The sequence below is a fragment of the Cicer arietinum genome, chromosome 1 (genome assembly GCF_000331145.2).
Source record: "Cicer arietinum cultivar CDC Frontier isolate Library 1 chromosome 1, Cicar.CDCFrontier_v2.0, whole genome shotgun sequence".
Classification (NCBI taxonomy): domain Eukaryota; kingdom Viridiplantae; phylum Streptophyta; class Magnoliopsida; order Fabales; family Fabaceae; genus Cicer; species Cicer arietinum.
The window spans coordinates 11,036,634-11,052,540 of record NC_021160.2 but is presented as its reverse complement, the minus strand read 5'-3'; the positions used below and the strand labels follow the sequence as shown (position 1 = coordinate 11,052,540).

At 29.5% G+C, this 15,907-nt stretch overlaps 1 long non-coding RNA gene across 1 annotated transcript; it reads right to left on the bottom strand.

The window, feature by feature from the left end:
• Nucleotides 1-4,331: 4,331 nt before the first annotated feature.
• Nucleotides 4,332-5,238, bottom strand: LOC113785403 (uncharacterized). The gene is made up of 2 exons (XR_003471478.2): nt 5,028-5,238; nt 4,332-4,532 (listed from the first exon to the last, which is right to left on the bottom strand). It is a non-coding gene; the product is annotated as an uncharacterized lncRNA (long non-coding RNA).
• Between the last annotated feature and the right edge of the window lie 10,669 nt (nt 5,239-15,907).

The window sequence follows — 15,907 nt, the reverse complement described above, 5'->3', positions numbered from 1 at the left end:
AATATAAAATATTCAAGATAAAATTTTAATCACATATGACATCAAAAGTTTTATTCTCATGGACGCTTCCAATCAAGAGTCAATAAATATGTTATCCTAAATATATAACACACAAACACGTGAATAAATGTCTTACAGTCGTAACTTTCATTTGTAACCTATAAAATTGGATTAACGTGTTATTAATATAACTCAAAACTCAAATAACGAATAACACATACAAATATAAATTTTATTTCTTCTACTATAAATTTTCTCCGATTAATTGTTATTTAGTCATACAAATCAAGGTTTGTCGTTAAACACGTCACAAAAATCAACTTAATCATCTTATCATAATTAAAATTAAAACTTTTCACCAATTCCCCCAAAACTCATATAGATTTCTTAAAAATCAAAACTTTGAAACGAAATAGCACAAAAATCAAAACTTTAAATAAAAGATATCTTAAAAAAAAATATTACTCATGAGATCATAATAAATATCATAACTTTATAATTAAGTATACATAAACGATACAAAAATAATAACTTTACATCAAATATATGACATCAAACATACTACTCATGTTATAATAATAAAAATCGAAATTTTATAATTAAGTTTATCAAAACAAACATATTACTCATAAAAACATAATATTATAGTTAAATTCTTTAAGGCAAACAGAAATCAATATTTTTCTTTTAAGACATCAAGACATATATCAATATCTTACAAACTATTAATTTAATATCTAGCCTAACATTGCACGGGGAAAAGCCCTTACCTTAGGAGCTTTCTTTCTTAACACCTCTAAATTTGCACGAGAAATAGCTCACAAGGCAGTAATGAATTCAACACCGATAGATATTGGAATTTACGACTCAGAAAATTATTTTGAGAGTGTACGAATGACAAATAGGTGTGACAACAAGATGCCTAATGGAAACGTATGAACATATAAGCTATTTACGTTGCACTATTACCATTGATTTCTTGTCTAAAATTGAAGTGCACTTAATTCCAACATTATACTACCAATAATTACTATTTCTTTAATTTTATTAGGTTGTTACAAAGCCAATTGAAATCATGTGTATTTATATGTATGAGTTAATTTGGATTAACTAATAGAGTTCACCATATATTGAAGGGTGTCACACACTAATTTTAATTAAATAAATAAATTAGAGATTGTCACATCACCCTTTTAATTTTTTTATCTAATAGTTACGAAACCAAAAATTTCATAGAATTATTTTTGTAGACAATTATAATAAAATTATAATTTTAGTTTAAAAGAGATGAATGCATGAGATACAAAAAGGACAATAGTCTTTTTGTGTCCTCTCTTAATTGCACAAAAAAACTTATAATTAAATTTATAATCTTCCTTTAAAAAATAAATTAAGGGTGTTTAAAATGAATTAATGCACATTATGTCAAGAAAACACCATGAATTGTCATAAAATCTTGTCATAAAGGAGAGTAAAAGAATGAGTCAAGTCACTAATTTTTGTTTTTATAGGATGAACCAAAAATATTTTCAAAACACTTATACATAAAGGTTGGTTTCACTAACTCTATAATATCTCCTAAAATAAATACTTATTTGGGGTCGCAAATAAAACTAACAAACAATATAACTTATATAAATTCTAATTTAATTAAATAATTCAACTGATATTTTATCAACTAAAATAAATCAAGCAAGACAAGAATACCACTCACACATACAAATATAAAACAAACATATCTAACACATCAATTTCATGATTATCGAAACTAATCAAATAAAAAAATGTCCATTTATGAAATAATGACATCATAAATAGTCCCCATGTAATTGTCACGTCAAAACAATTAAATAAAAATGAAGATTATAATTATTTAGGTAGAATAGAGTGTGATAAAATTTAATTTAATTTATTTACACATAGAATAATTATTAATTTAATAATAACAATTACTAAAAAGATACATATATAATATATATGAAAATTTTGGGGTGTTACAAATAGGTTTTAAATCAATTAAAGAAACTAAAACCTGATGAAACTATTGAGAAATACAATGCTTGCCTTGTAGCCAAAGGTTTTAGACAAAGAGAAAATATAGATTTCTTCGACACTTTTTCACTGGTCACTAGAATTACTTGGAAGACTAAATCTATATGGAATAACTTGAAGGTTTTGTGATTCGTGGACAAGAAAACAAGGTCGATAAGTTAGATAAATCTATGCATTGTCTTAAACAAGCTCAAAAGCAATGGCATGAAAAGTTTGATAACTTGATTATTTCGAATGAGTTTAAAGTGACAAATGTATTTATTTATAAATCTGAAAATGGAATTTTCACTATAATATGTTTCTATATAGACGACCTACTCATATTTGGTCCAAACATTCATGCTGTAAATATTATGAAATCATTGTTGTTGTAACAACTTTGATATGAAAGACTTCAGAGAAACGAGTGTAATCATTGAAATCAAGATTACTAGGTCAAAAAAATGAAATTTCTTTAAATACAAATACTTTGACTGAAAACCTGTTTGCACACCATTTGATCCAAGTGTGAATTTTTTCAAAAACACTGGTAAATGTGTTAGACAAACTGAATATGAGAGCATCATTGGTAGTCTCAAGTATGCCACTGACTGTACTAGACCCGACATTGCCTACTTTGTGGGACTATTGTGCAGGTTTACCAGTATACCTAGTATGGAGCATTGAAACGTTATCAAAAGAGTCATGAGATGCCTTAAAAGGACAACGAGTCTCAGATTACATTATCAAAGATTTCATGTCGTCCTTAAAGGATATAGAGATGTTGATTGGAACACTTTACCATATGACTTTGAAGCAACTTGTGGCTATATTTATAGTATAACTGGTGGTGTTGTATCTTAGAAATTGAAGAAAAAAAGATATTGACCTAGTCCACTATGAAGTCTAAAATGATAGCACTAGCTACTACTAGTGAAGAAGTGACCTGGTTGAGATGTTGCTAGCTGAGATCCCTTTATGGGAAAAAACAATTTCAACTGTGTTGATCCACCGCGATAGTACCGCGATTATTGCAAAGATCGAAAATCATTATTATAATGATAAGAGACGACAAATACATCGTAAGCACAACATTGTTAAAGAATTACTTTCTAAATGAGCAGTTTTAGTGGATCATATATGCACTGATGAAAATTTAGTAGATCTTTTGACGAAAGGATTAGCTAAAGAGAAAGTCTTAAATACATCCAAAAGGATGATACTAATGCCTACAGAGTCACTCATGATGGTAACCCGATCTAAAAGACTAGAGATCTCAAGAATTAGGTTCAATGGATAATAACAAGTCGTGAAGTGATATGAGATGAACAAGCTATTATAAATCAAAGAAAGATGATTCTTGGAGCGATGAAAGGATGAGGTAATATAAACTCTTAATGAGATCTATACCCTTTATGGAATGGAGTACCTAGCTACAAGAGTACTCTTGATAGACTCTTACCTATGTGAATGTGAAAGTGGAGTCGCTTCCTATGGAATTTTGAGCCAGAATTTTTAGAGTGTTCACTATACTAGGATAGATGTGCAAGACCATTAATTCACGAGCTTTTGAGAATACACCATATGAAAATATTGTGTGGGTTTAATGTCAAAGATAAAGTTCAAGACTACGAGTCACTTTTGTAGAATTTGAATCTTACTTACTATGCAAATGTTCAAATCAAGAGACACCTATGTTTATGCACGACCATATAGAAGTGTTTGACACTATTTCAGAAACACTTTTTTAAATTCAAGTGGGGGATTGTTGGAAATAAGTTGAAACTTAGAGAGAATGTTGTGTAAAAAAAATGTAGAAGTCCCAAATATTGGGATATCATACATCAGTAGTATTTATAAGGTAGAGGTATGACCATTGGGTATGGTTTTCTACGGTGTAGTAGAACTCCGATATAGTTTGTCTGAACTATTTTATCTTAGAGACTTCATGTGGTTGATAGTCTGTCTTACACAATTTGAGCAGTATTACGAAATGTTTAAAGAGAATGACCTAGTCCCCGAGTCAACCTAATAATATCGTCGATGACATAAATTTATTTTAAAACAGTTTTTCGAAACTCAAAAACAACATGAATCTTGATTGTGGAAGAGCTCAATCCTTTAGATATTTGACTGTATATTAAAGTTTAACTTTTAATTTGCCAAGACCCAACCCTAAACATTCATTATTTTTTTATCTTTCGGATGGATTTACTATATCAAAACCATAAACCGCCATTAAACAAATGTCACTGTATATATCCATTAATTAATCAATAGGGATCATGCAACTTATGATATAGAGCACAAGTACAACAAATATATTAAAATACAATAGTGTATACTTCCGAAATAAAACCTACTAGCTTTTTCTATAATACATGAAGAATAAACATATAAGAATAAAATTGGAATAAATGAATTAATAAAACAAAACATAGGTATATGTGTTATATATAACAACTTCTATAAATGGTCCCTTCTGTTCCATACTAGCTACTCTGCAAAAGATTTAAAACGTAATTTGAGTGAGCAAAATCCAACATATAATTATGCATTTTAAGTAAAATTAGTAATAAATCAAAGGGTGTAATTATTAAACACTGATGAAAATATATATTTCTAGTACGTTTACGATTTTAAATTACAGTTGCAGTTATACTACAAACTTTTATATTGTGGAAAAATGCATTTAAATGCGGTTGATGTAGCCTATTTTGTGGCTAGAATGCCGTTGAAGAGACTTTAAAATTTGCAGTATGACTGCCGCAATTGCAGTTGAGGACTGCAATTTAAAACCGTGACCTTATTTCTCCTTCCAAAGATATGTGTCATGGTTGGACTAAACTCTCAATCGCATCCGCGATAGCACCAATAATTTAAAATCATGAATTATTGTTTGATCATCATTTATTTATTGATGTTTTTTGTTTTTTGCTTAAAAATATTTGAAGAATAAAAGTTGTTTATTAAACAAGCTGGGAAAAGAAAATTACTTTTACTTTTAGTTTCTCTCTTGGCAAAGACGTTTGTCATTGTAGCATGTTTAGTTCCAGCAGTGGATGTTGAGGATGATGATGATGATGGCCTAGTAGTTGGACAAAGATAGCTACCAGCGGATTTGTCTTTAGAACTCATGGTGCAATTTAGCAATGATTTCGTTCAAAGTTTTGAAAAGAGATAGATAAATAATAAACACGTTTATGTATGAGAATAAGTATTGATGAGTAATGAAGAAGCTATTAAATGGATATATATAATGATGGAATTGAAGAAAGAAGCTATAGCTAGCTACAGGTAAATTTCTAAGCAAAAATGCAATGTATAAAAATGATTTCAGCAAAGTTTCTATTTTATTATTATTATTATTATTATTATTATTATTATTATTATTATTATTATTATTATTATTATTATTATTATTATTATTATTATTATTATTATTATTATTATTATTAAGTATTGTATTATTATTATTATTATTATTATTATTATTATTATTATTATTATTATTAAGTATTTTTTCGATATCCTTGTGCATTACGAAATGTTAAATTTCTCATATAGACTTTAGAATTGCAGACGAGAAAGCGTCAAAGAATTGAAAGCATGTGTTACTATTGTATTTTGTATACATGGCTTCAATTCTTTTCCCAGAACGTAACATGAATTTTACAAACCGCGGTTTGCTACACTACCCAAGGATGCCAATGGCAATATGGTCAATTTCGCTTTTTAACTATTTTTTGAAATAACGATTACACATTTGTTCACACACAGACACACAAAAAAAAAAAAAATATCTCACTGTTGGTGTATATAGTTATAATTTAGGCTTGCCTCTATTTTTATCAATTAATAGAATTAGTTTCTCTACGATTTGAGAGTTTTATTGAATTGGGGCTGTTTTTTTATTTAGGGTTCAAGCTAGTTCATATGCTTCTGCTTCAGATTTTGATTTAGGGTTTTGTTGAATTGTGGCTGTTTTTCTTTTAATTTAATTTTAACAATTAAATTGTATTTTTAAAAATATAAATGATATTTTTTAATCAGAAATAATATAATAATAAGTTTATTCTATATAAGCGTCTGTCACGTCACCCTTTTATTGACACGTCATTAAAGAATGACAACTCATCATGATTTGGACTCAAATTCAGTTTAGGGGACTAAAACTGGGGACAAACAAAATGAGGGGGACTACTTTCGATTTTCACCTATAATAGGGGGACCAAAAGTGCAATTAAGCCTTAAACTTAAAATAAATATAATATCTATCATCTCCCTCAAACTTGGGATCCATTAACTAGAACCATCAAAAGTTATCAATCAATCATTAAAATAAAAAAGTTTTCAATCAAGAAACACATTTTTTTAATGAAATGTGTTTTAGTGAAAAAGTCATCAATCTGAAAGGAGGAATATGAAGTGAATATATTTATCATAAGAAAAGAGGGTTTGAATTGTGACCTTTTTTGAATTCACTTTTGAAAATCTATCTCAAGATCATAAAAACTTGGAAATTTCATTATAGTATAATGAGCATACTTGTGTTTTGAGAATATTCAAGAATTGAAGTTAACTAAAGGTGAGAGGAGTGTGATTTGGTGAAATAACAAAATATTAAATAAATCAAATACAAGAAATATTCTAGTTCACCTAATGTAAACTAATCTATAACTCGACTTAATCTTTTTCTTTAGTCACACTTGATGATAACTTGTATTTTCTCTGCCTCAACATAGTTATATGAATCACTCAAGTTTTCGCCCACCTAGACAAACTTGATGATGTTTACAACAAAATGATAATGATGATTGTTTGGATATAATTACAACACTATTAGTATAGATTGAGCTAAAAATACACTCAAATATTTTATCCTAGAATCTATGAAAAAGAGTAGTAGTGTGTTTCTTGATAATTCAAGAGAATGTTGATAGCTTTGCAAGAAAGTGAAATATGATTGATTGTAGTCTCTTTAAGATTGAAGCTTGAAGAACCTTTTATTTATAGACCTAGGAAGACTTCTTTTTGTTGTAGAGAATAATTATAATCGTTGGGCATATGTCCAAAAGTGTTAAGGCCAGTTTCTAGAACATCTTATGTGATTGAGGTAAATGTCCTCTTCGATCTTCGTAAACACTCTTCTTTGAGGAAGTTAATGATCATCCTTGTAACATCCCGCTTTTTCGAGACATTAACTAACGAAGTTCTAAACGTAAAATTACAAATTCGTTTTATTTATTTATTTATTTATGATTATCTCAAACACTCATTTACCTTAAAATCATTTAATAACTATTTTAATTATATCTCAAAAATTAATAAATCAAAGTATTTGCAATTACTAAAAGTAATTTTAATACGTTAAACAAAAGAAACTCCTAGAGCGAAAACTCTTGACGTTTTACTACCAAAACGTAAATCCTAGTTGGTCATGAACTTTGGACTTGTGGAAAACTCACCCAACAAGTCTAACCCCGACACAAAAGTATCTCGGAGCCTTCAACTGCATGCTATTGTACTTCATCGCATTTCTCCTATTGGGTTGACCGTGACATTATTCGCTCAAGTAACACTATATGTGACGCCCTGCCAAATGTAAGGGTCATCTCCAAATAACAAACACAGAGAAAATATGCATGCATACATAGTTGTCATAGCAAAAATATAAATAAATCATATACTTCATTTAACAGTTAAAAATCACAACGCACTAAAGATACAAATCAACCAAAATGCACAATCTATTTGTTAGATTATATGTCAATGCATGATTTCGGAATATCACCTCCCCGCAAGGGCTTCGTGGGTCCTTTCAAGCAACACCACTAACTCAAAATCCCCGCAAGGATCTGTGGGCTCCAATCAATTATGGACGCACCACACAACTTTGGGCTCCAATCAATTATGGATACACCACACAACTATGAATGCATGAATGACACTGTTGTTAGTAACAATATAGATCACTCAACCAGAGCGTCTCAAAATCATCCAACCTTGTCCTAAATAAACTTAGTTTAGACACAATAATCACCTTGAATAACCACAACATGTCAAACACAACCATTATAACAACGTATAATATAACATTCATTTTCCACAATTTGAGCATATCAAGCACAACCGTTATTAATATTCATTTTGAAGATAACACACAAACAGAACCAATACATAACATAACAATACATTTATATCACATATAATTCAAGTAGGAAAGCAGATGGAGTGATGCCCTTACCGTTACCAAAGTTGTTTCTAGAATTATGCTTCACAAACTCTTGTTTCACTCGTTTCACACCTGTCGCTGTGCGAGCACGGTTTCTCCCTCTCTGGACGTCTTTTTGCCGATCCGACCATTGAAAACGAAGACCTGAATGTTGCGAACCTGTTGTCCAAAAATCAGTCCGATCCAATGGTTAACGAATGCGCAATCGATATTTTTCTGAGACTGATTTAACAAAATCGAGAATAGGGTTACTCCTCTATTTTCTCTTTTGGTGGTTGCCTTTTCTATCAAAATAGTCTCTCCCTTTGTTTTATACCGCAGAACGTTTTTGAATGGAAGACGTCCGTTTTGTTTTTTTTTTTTTTTTATGTTTGGAGAACATTAAGCTAGGAGTGGGGAAGCTTAAGCCGGAGAATGCAGAAGTGTGGAACGTTAACCCAAAGGAACAGAAATGGGGAACATTAAGTCAGAAGTGGGGAAAGTGGTATTAAATGGAGAAAGTGATATTTCAACCTAAGCCATGAAATTTATTTTTAACCGTTCCCTTTTATTATTATTATTATTACTATTATTATTACTATTATTATTATTATTATTATTATTATTATTATTATTATTATTATTATTTTATATTATCATCATTATTATTATTATTATTATTGTTATTATTATTATAAAAAGTTAAAATAACACACTACAATAGTAACTATCACCGACAATTTCTAGAATAATTATCTCAAAATGTCTGGATGTTACATTCTACCCGCCTTAAATAGTTTTGTCTTCGAAACTTGACCCTAATGAAGAAAAATGCGGGTCTTACAATCCTCGTTTGTATGAAGACATCCTCATTTGTATGAAGATGGTAGAGGTGTTGGATCATTCTCTTGGCAGCTTATGATAACTTGCAATGAGCTATAAACTGAGATGGATGAGCTTGCATTAAGTTGTCCATTGTACTTGCAGTGTAAAACACTCTCTTCTCATTGTCCTCGTGTCTGATTGGGAAACTGAAATCAGATTTGCACAAAGTGTATTTTTGTCATTGCTCGCGTGATCAATGTCAGCTTACCTATTTTATAAGATTCTTTGTTTTAATGACACTTGAGATAATGTTTTCTTGTACTATGACATTTATTCTTTTTACACTATCAATAGATGCATAATTACTTTTTCTACTTTTGTCATAATGAATATCTTCTTATCTTTAATTAGTGAGACTAGTGATGAACAATTTTAGTTTTGAGGATGATGAACACTCTCAAGTATGTGTATGTTTCAAAAGCTTGTCTAACCTTCAATAAAAATTGGTCTTATGACTACTATAAAGAGCTAATATTAGATCACTTGATAAAATCAGAATTAATTATATCATTGTTTAATTAAAATTTTTTATCATTAAAATAATTTAATTAAAGGATTTTGCCTCAACAATCTTCCTCTTTTTGACGATGGCACATTCTGAATTAGTACTCAATGTTTATTCTGATTTAATGCAAAATAATCAATGATTTTTAATTGAGGATTTTTGTATAAAATTCCCCTCTATATATGCCTCATTTTTTACAAATATGACTTTAAAACATAAACATTTTGGAACCATAGCAATGTTCATTCATTTTGATAAAAAATACAATGATTCAAACATACTTAAAACAGAAAAGGAATTACTCATTAATAAAAAAGGAATAGAAACTTTCAAACAAATTATCCCATAAGCATGATGATTAAAACATAAATAAATATTAATTAATTTTAGCTTAATATAAAAGACTGAGCTAATCAAAAGTCAACAAAAAAGATTAAGTTTGAGCTACCTCAATAGTTAGAAAGTAAAACTTCCCCAACATTCCCCTAATTCTTCTCCCTCATTTGGCATCAACAAAAAGATGAGGGATCCAACAAAAACTCATTTCACTTGGAAGGAGAAGAGTCATATGAGGATGAAAAAGTGGATAAACGAGGAAGATCCTATTTCATGATAATCTAGTTTGGATGAGCTTTAGTCACAAAATATAAATTTGGAAGCACATTTCTTGTAATCCAATCAACTATCAAAGCGTTTTGAGTAGTAGAATTGTAGAGGACATTCAGAATGATGGTGTTGCATTGATACATCTTTTTGAGATTCTTCATTGCCTTGCTCACTTCTTTCTCGAGCTTAGTGCACTTAGGATAAGGAACTTCTTCTTCCTATACTTTTTAAGTGGTTTTCCCTTTTTTAGAAACACACCCTTCTTTGAAGATGGAAGTATCAAAGGTTGCAGAGATGTTTGGTTGAGGCTTGGTGGTTGTGATGTTTGTTTTTCGTGGAGGTGGAGGAATGGATAAATTATAAATTGGACTAGGAAACACAAGGAAATGAATCATAGCCTCAAATCCAAAGGTTAAGGTGTTTCTTACCTTTGGAAAAAAGAAGATTGGTTGTAAAGTTTGAAGCCAATTTGGTAGCTTGTTGAATAAAATCAACAATTTGAGTCTCTTCTACTTCTTGGTATAAATCCATGAGTGGAATTGTGGCTGCAGATGGTTCATGCAAATGAACAATGAAAGCTTCAGGATACAATGGAGTATCATCAACCAAAAGTTGTTGATTTATATCTATATATAATATAAGAAAGATAGATATTGTTTAAATTATCAAGTTGCCTATATCTTTTATTTATGATGTGTCCACTATTGAGGCAATCAAGTGTTTTGAAGATAAACAAACAGTTAATTAATTACTAATCATGATTTTGATTATGTTACTATTTAACTTATATTTTTGAGTGATTTATTCATAGATAAGTGATTAAATATATTCATACAAACATTAATGATCTCTCCATGAAAGAAATCAAGAACATCAGGTGAAAATAAACTAGAGATTGATCAGAAGACATTTTAGTTATTCCCTATTAAAGACAAAGTTAGGACAAATCATTCTCCACATTCGAAACCTCAAGTTAAAGAGTATCAAGACAACTCAAATCAGAAGTCAAGCTCATAACTCGAGTTGATGGCCCAAATGAGCAAAACTGCCTCGAGATTGATGAACATATTGATGAGCTCTTAGCAAAGACAACAAGGACATGAGTACACTATTGCTACATATAACACCTCAAATTTTATAATATACTATTTAATTAATCGAACTACTATTTTACTGAGTTAATTTGATATTTAAAGTGTTTTGTGATATATGTAGAAGAATATTAGATTAATTTTCTTTATACGTGTGTTTTCTATGGTATGATAATTTTGTAGATGTTTGATTTATATATTAATATAAATTATAAATATTTTATTTAATTTAATTAGTTTAAATATAAATGAGTATGAATATTTGGGGGTTGAATATTTTATTAGAGTTTTAAAAAAAAGGATTTGTATTCTGAAAGAGCGTTGTAAGACATTAGTATTTTAATGTGAATATTTTAGAGAATAATATTTTAATTATGGATGAATAGAACAAGTAATTAAATTTTTTGAACACTTTAAAAATAGAAAATAAAATAAATTTTGGGATATACTACTTTCTTGCACCCCTTTGATTGTTTCTTCTATCATTTTTTGTTGGCTTGTTTCTTACACCCCAGTTTTGGGTCCTTGCTATTTGCACCTTTTCATCTGCACTTAAAAAATAATAAATAAATAAATAAAATGTTGAAGGTCATCTAGAATGAAAACGTGCTAAACGAGCGAACAAACCATTTTTATTTTAAATTTGTTTCAACCAATTTCTTGCCATTTGAATTGATCTCAATCTCTATCCCACACAAAATCAGCCACTGAATCCATTTTTTGCATCAATTTTATCGACCATTGCTTCGTTTCATCAGAAACAACTGTTTCTTTCCATGGGCAAGCTATTTTTTGCCGACTACGATCACCATGTATGTCGTCTCAAAAAAATTGAAACCATTTTTGAAGAAGCACTACTCATTTGCATTTTTCGGTGAAGTTGACATTAGACCATTCAGGCGCTTTGACGAGTCAGCGAGACTCTTTTTGCAGTTTTTTCCCGCCGTTTTGACACTATTTTTTGACTTAAAAATATTATTAAGTATTTAACATTTATGTTTATGTTCTGCATAATTTATCTGTCGCATCTTGACGACTGTGTGACTCGTCGTTTATTCGGATTTGATCGTTATACGTTATCGATCTGCAGTTGTAGGTTAAAAATCTCATTCATTTGTGTTTGAGAAAGCGTCGAAATAATGTAAAGGGGGAAACAACGTTTGAATTCACGAGTAAAATATATTGTGAGATGAACGGGAAAACCATTTATAAGTGTTGATTGATTTAATTCCATTAAATGTGTGATATTTGATATTATTGTGATATTGGGTGTCGAATAAATTTTGTGCATATATTTGATTAAACGAGTTTATGTGATGTGATAATAAATGATTAATGCATTGTATGATATAAGTTTATGTGATGTGATAATAAAACATGAATGCATTGTGATAAGTTTAGGTGATGATGATGATATGTAATTGATGATAGTAATGTTATAAATTTGTGATGATGATGTATGATTAATGATAGTGATGTTATAAATTTGTGATGAAAATATTGAAGTAATCTCATAATTGATGAAATAGTGATGATTTCAACTTATATTAAGGATGATGCTCTTAATGGAGTAGTCTAGGCCAACGAGGGTAGAAAATAGATGTTGGGAATATTTGAAGTTGATGATAATTTTTAAAGTGAATATTATTTTGTCATTATGTAGATAGGATCTAACAAGTTTAATGATTTCGGGGAAGTACGACTGGTTGAGTCTGATCGTGGCAGTATATTCAGGTGGGGAAGTCCTAGATGACTCAGAGGTATCCCTTCAAATATCGGAAGGTACCATGCAACACATGTTTACCTCGACTGATGCATATATCTATCTCGGATTGAGTTGAGGGGATATATGAGGATATGACCAACTTCAATTGTTCGGCCACTTGTGAGGTGGCATAGTGCAAAACCTCCTAACCAAGTATTTCAGAGTTAACATAATACTAAATTGTGAAGAAGTAGAGTATAAGCTCTTCCATAACATCGCATTTTCTTGTGATTGTTTTGTTGTGATTAATGTATTTCAAAAGTTATAATAATTTCTCTTGGATGATATGGCGATGTATAGATTTTACTTCAGTGATTTTGACATTATAATGTGATAGTATTTTTCTTGAATATTTTGATTTATCGGGATGTGTTATGATACAATTTATTATGATTGTTTGCGTGTTCTTCTTATTTATATTATACTATCAACGTAATTTCGAAACTCACCTCCTTCGTTGTTTTTGTTTGACTGGCTTGACCCCGCTTTACGAAATCACAGTTATTACAGGTTAATGAGTCTTAAAGTTCAAGTTTGGGAGAAGTCCTGTTCTGATAGGTGATACCGGGAATGAGAGTTATAAGTTATATTTTACTTATTTAATTAGAAACGACTTTTGTATGAAAACCTTATAGGTACTAGTCAGTTTTTGAAATTAAATTAAGAAATTATACTTAAATCAAATTTATTGAGAATGTACTATATTATAAGAGGATTTTTTTTAAAAGTATTCTGATTGTATTTTGAGAAATGTGATATGCTAAATTACTCACAAAAATTTCTTTTTTTCTTTGAATTTTTTTATTTATTTATCCGCTGCAAATATTTTATAAACATATGGAATAATTATGATATACTATTTTGGTTTTTACAACTATGATAGCAATTGATCTAATCATGTATTGATTATTTTTTTGAATGTCTAGTAATATTTGTGTTATAATATTTTGCTAAAACAATTGTTTTTCTTGGTAAAATATACTTTAATTAAGACTTGATTATGCTTACCTTTTTTGTGTTTTGTTCAATAACGATTATTTAATGTTCAATTATGGACTACAAGATGTTTTCCTAAATGATGAGAGTGCATGATTGTGGTCTAAAGGTATAGGCAACACATAGAAAAATGTAGACTAAAACTGTATGCAACATTTGAATGTTTGTGGTCGAAAAGTATAAACAACACATAGAAAGTGTGATTTAAAACATTTTCATCACTGTGGCCTAAACAAATAGGCAGCATCTAAAACAATGTGAGCTAAATGTGTTACCAACATTTCGATAACTATGATATAAAGTTACATGCAACACATACAAATCTATTGTCTTAGACCAAAAAATGTTATATCTTGAGTACTTCGTGTGGTTGATAGTCTGTCTTGTACAATTTAGGCAGTATCGCGAAACGTCATAAATTTATTTTAAAACAGTTTTTTGAAACTCAAATACAACATGAATCTGGATTATAGAAGAGTTCAATCCTTCAAATATTTGAATGTATATTAAAGTTTAACTTTTAATTTGTCAAGACCCAACTCTAAACATTCATTAATTTTTTTTTTAGTCTTTCGAATGGATTTACTATATCAAAACCTTAAACCACCATTAAAAAATATAACTGTATATATCCATTATTGAATCAATAGGGATCATACAACTTATAATATAGAGCACAAGTACAACAAAGATATTAAAATACAATAGTGTATACTTCCGAAATAAAACCTACTAGCTTTTTCTATAATACATGAAGAATAAACATATAAGAAGCAAATTGGAATAAATGAATTAATAAAACAAAACATAGGTATATGTGTTATATATAACAACTTCTATAAATGGTCCCTTCTGTTCCATACTAGCTACTCTGCAAAAGATTTAAAACATAATTTGAGTGAGCAAAATCCAACATATAATTATGCATTTTAAGTAAAATTAGTAATAAATCAAAGGGTGTAATTATTAAACACTGATGAAAATATATATTTCTAGTTCATGATTTAAAATTACGGTTGCGGTTATACTATAAATTTTTAATTGTAGGAAAATGCATTTAAATGCGGCTGATGTAGCCTATTTTGTGGCTAGGAGGCCGTTGAAGAGACTTTAAAATTTGCAGTGTGACTGCCGCAATTGCGGTTGAGGACCGCAATTTAAAACCATGACCTAGCTTGTTTCTCCTTCCAAAGATATGTGTCATGGTTGGACTAAACTCTCAATCGCATCCGCGATAGCACCAGTAATTTAAAATCATGGATTATTGTTTGATCATCATTTATTTATTGATGTTTTTTGTTTTTTGCTTAAAAAAAATTTGAAGAATAAAAGTTGTTTATTAAACAAAGCTGGGAAAAGAAAATTACTTTTACTTTTAGTTTCTCTCTTGGCAAAGACGTTTGTCGTTGTTGGATGTTTAGTTCCAGTAGTGGATGTTGAGGATGATGATGATGATGGCCTAGTAGTTGGACAAAGATAGCTACCAGCGGATTTGTCTTTAGAATTCATGGTGCAATTTAGCAATGATTTTGTTCAAAGTTTTGAAAAGAGATAGATGAATAATAAACAAGTTTATGTATGAGAGTAAGTATTGATGAGTAATGAAGAAGCTATTAAATGGATATTTATACCGATGGAATTGAAGAAAGAAACCAAAGCTAGCTACATGTAAATTTCTAAGCAAAAATGCAATGTATAAAAATGATTTTCAGCAAAGTTTCTATTTTATTATTATTATTATTAAGTATTTTTTCGATATCCTTGTGCATTACGAAATGTTAAATTTCTCATATAGACTTTAGAATTGAAGAAGA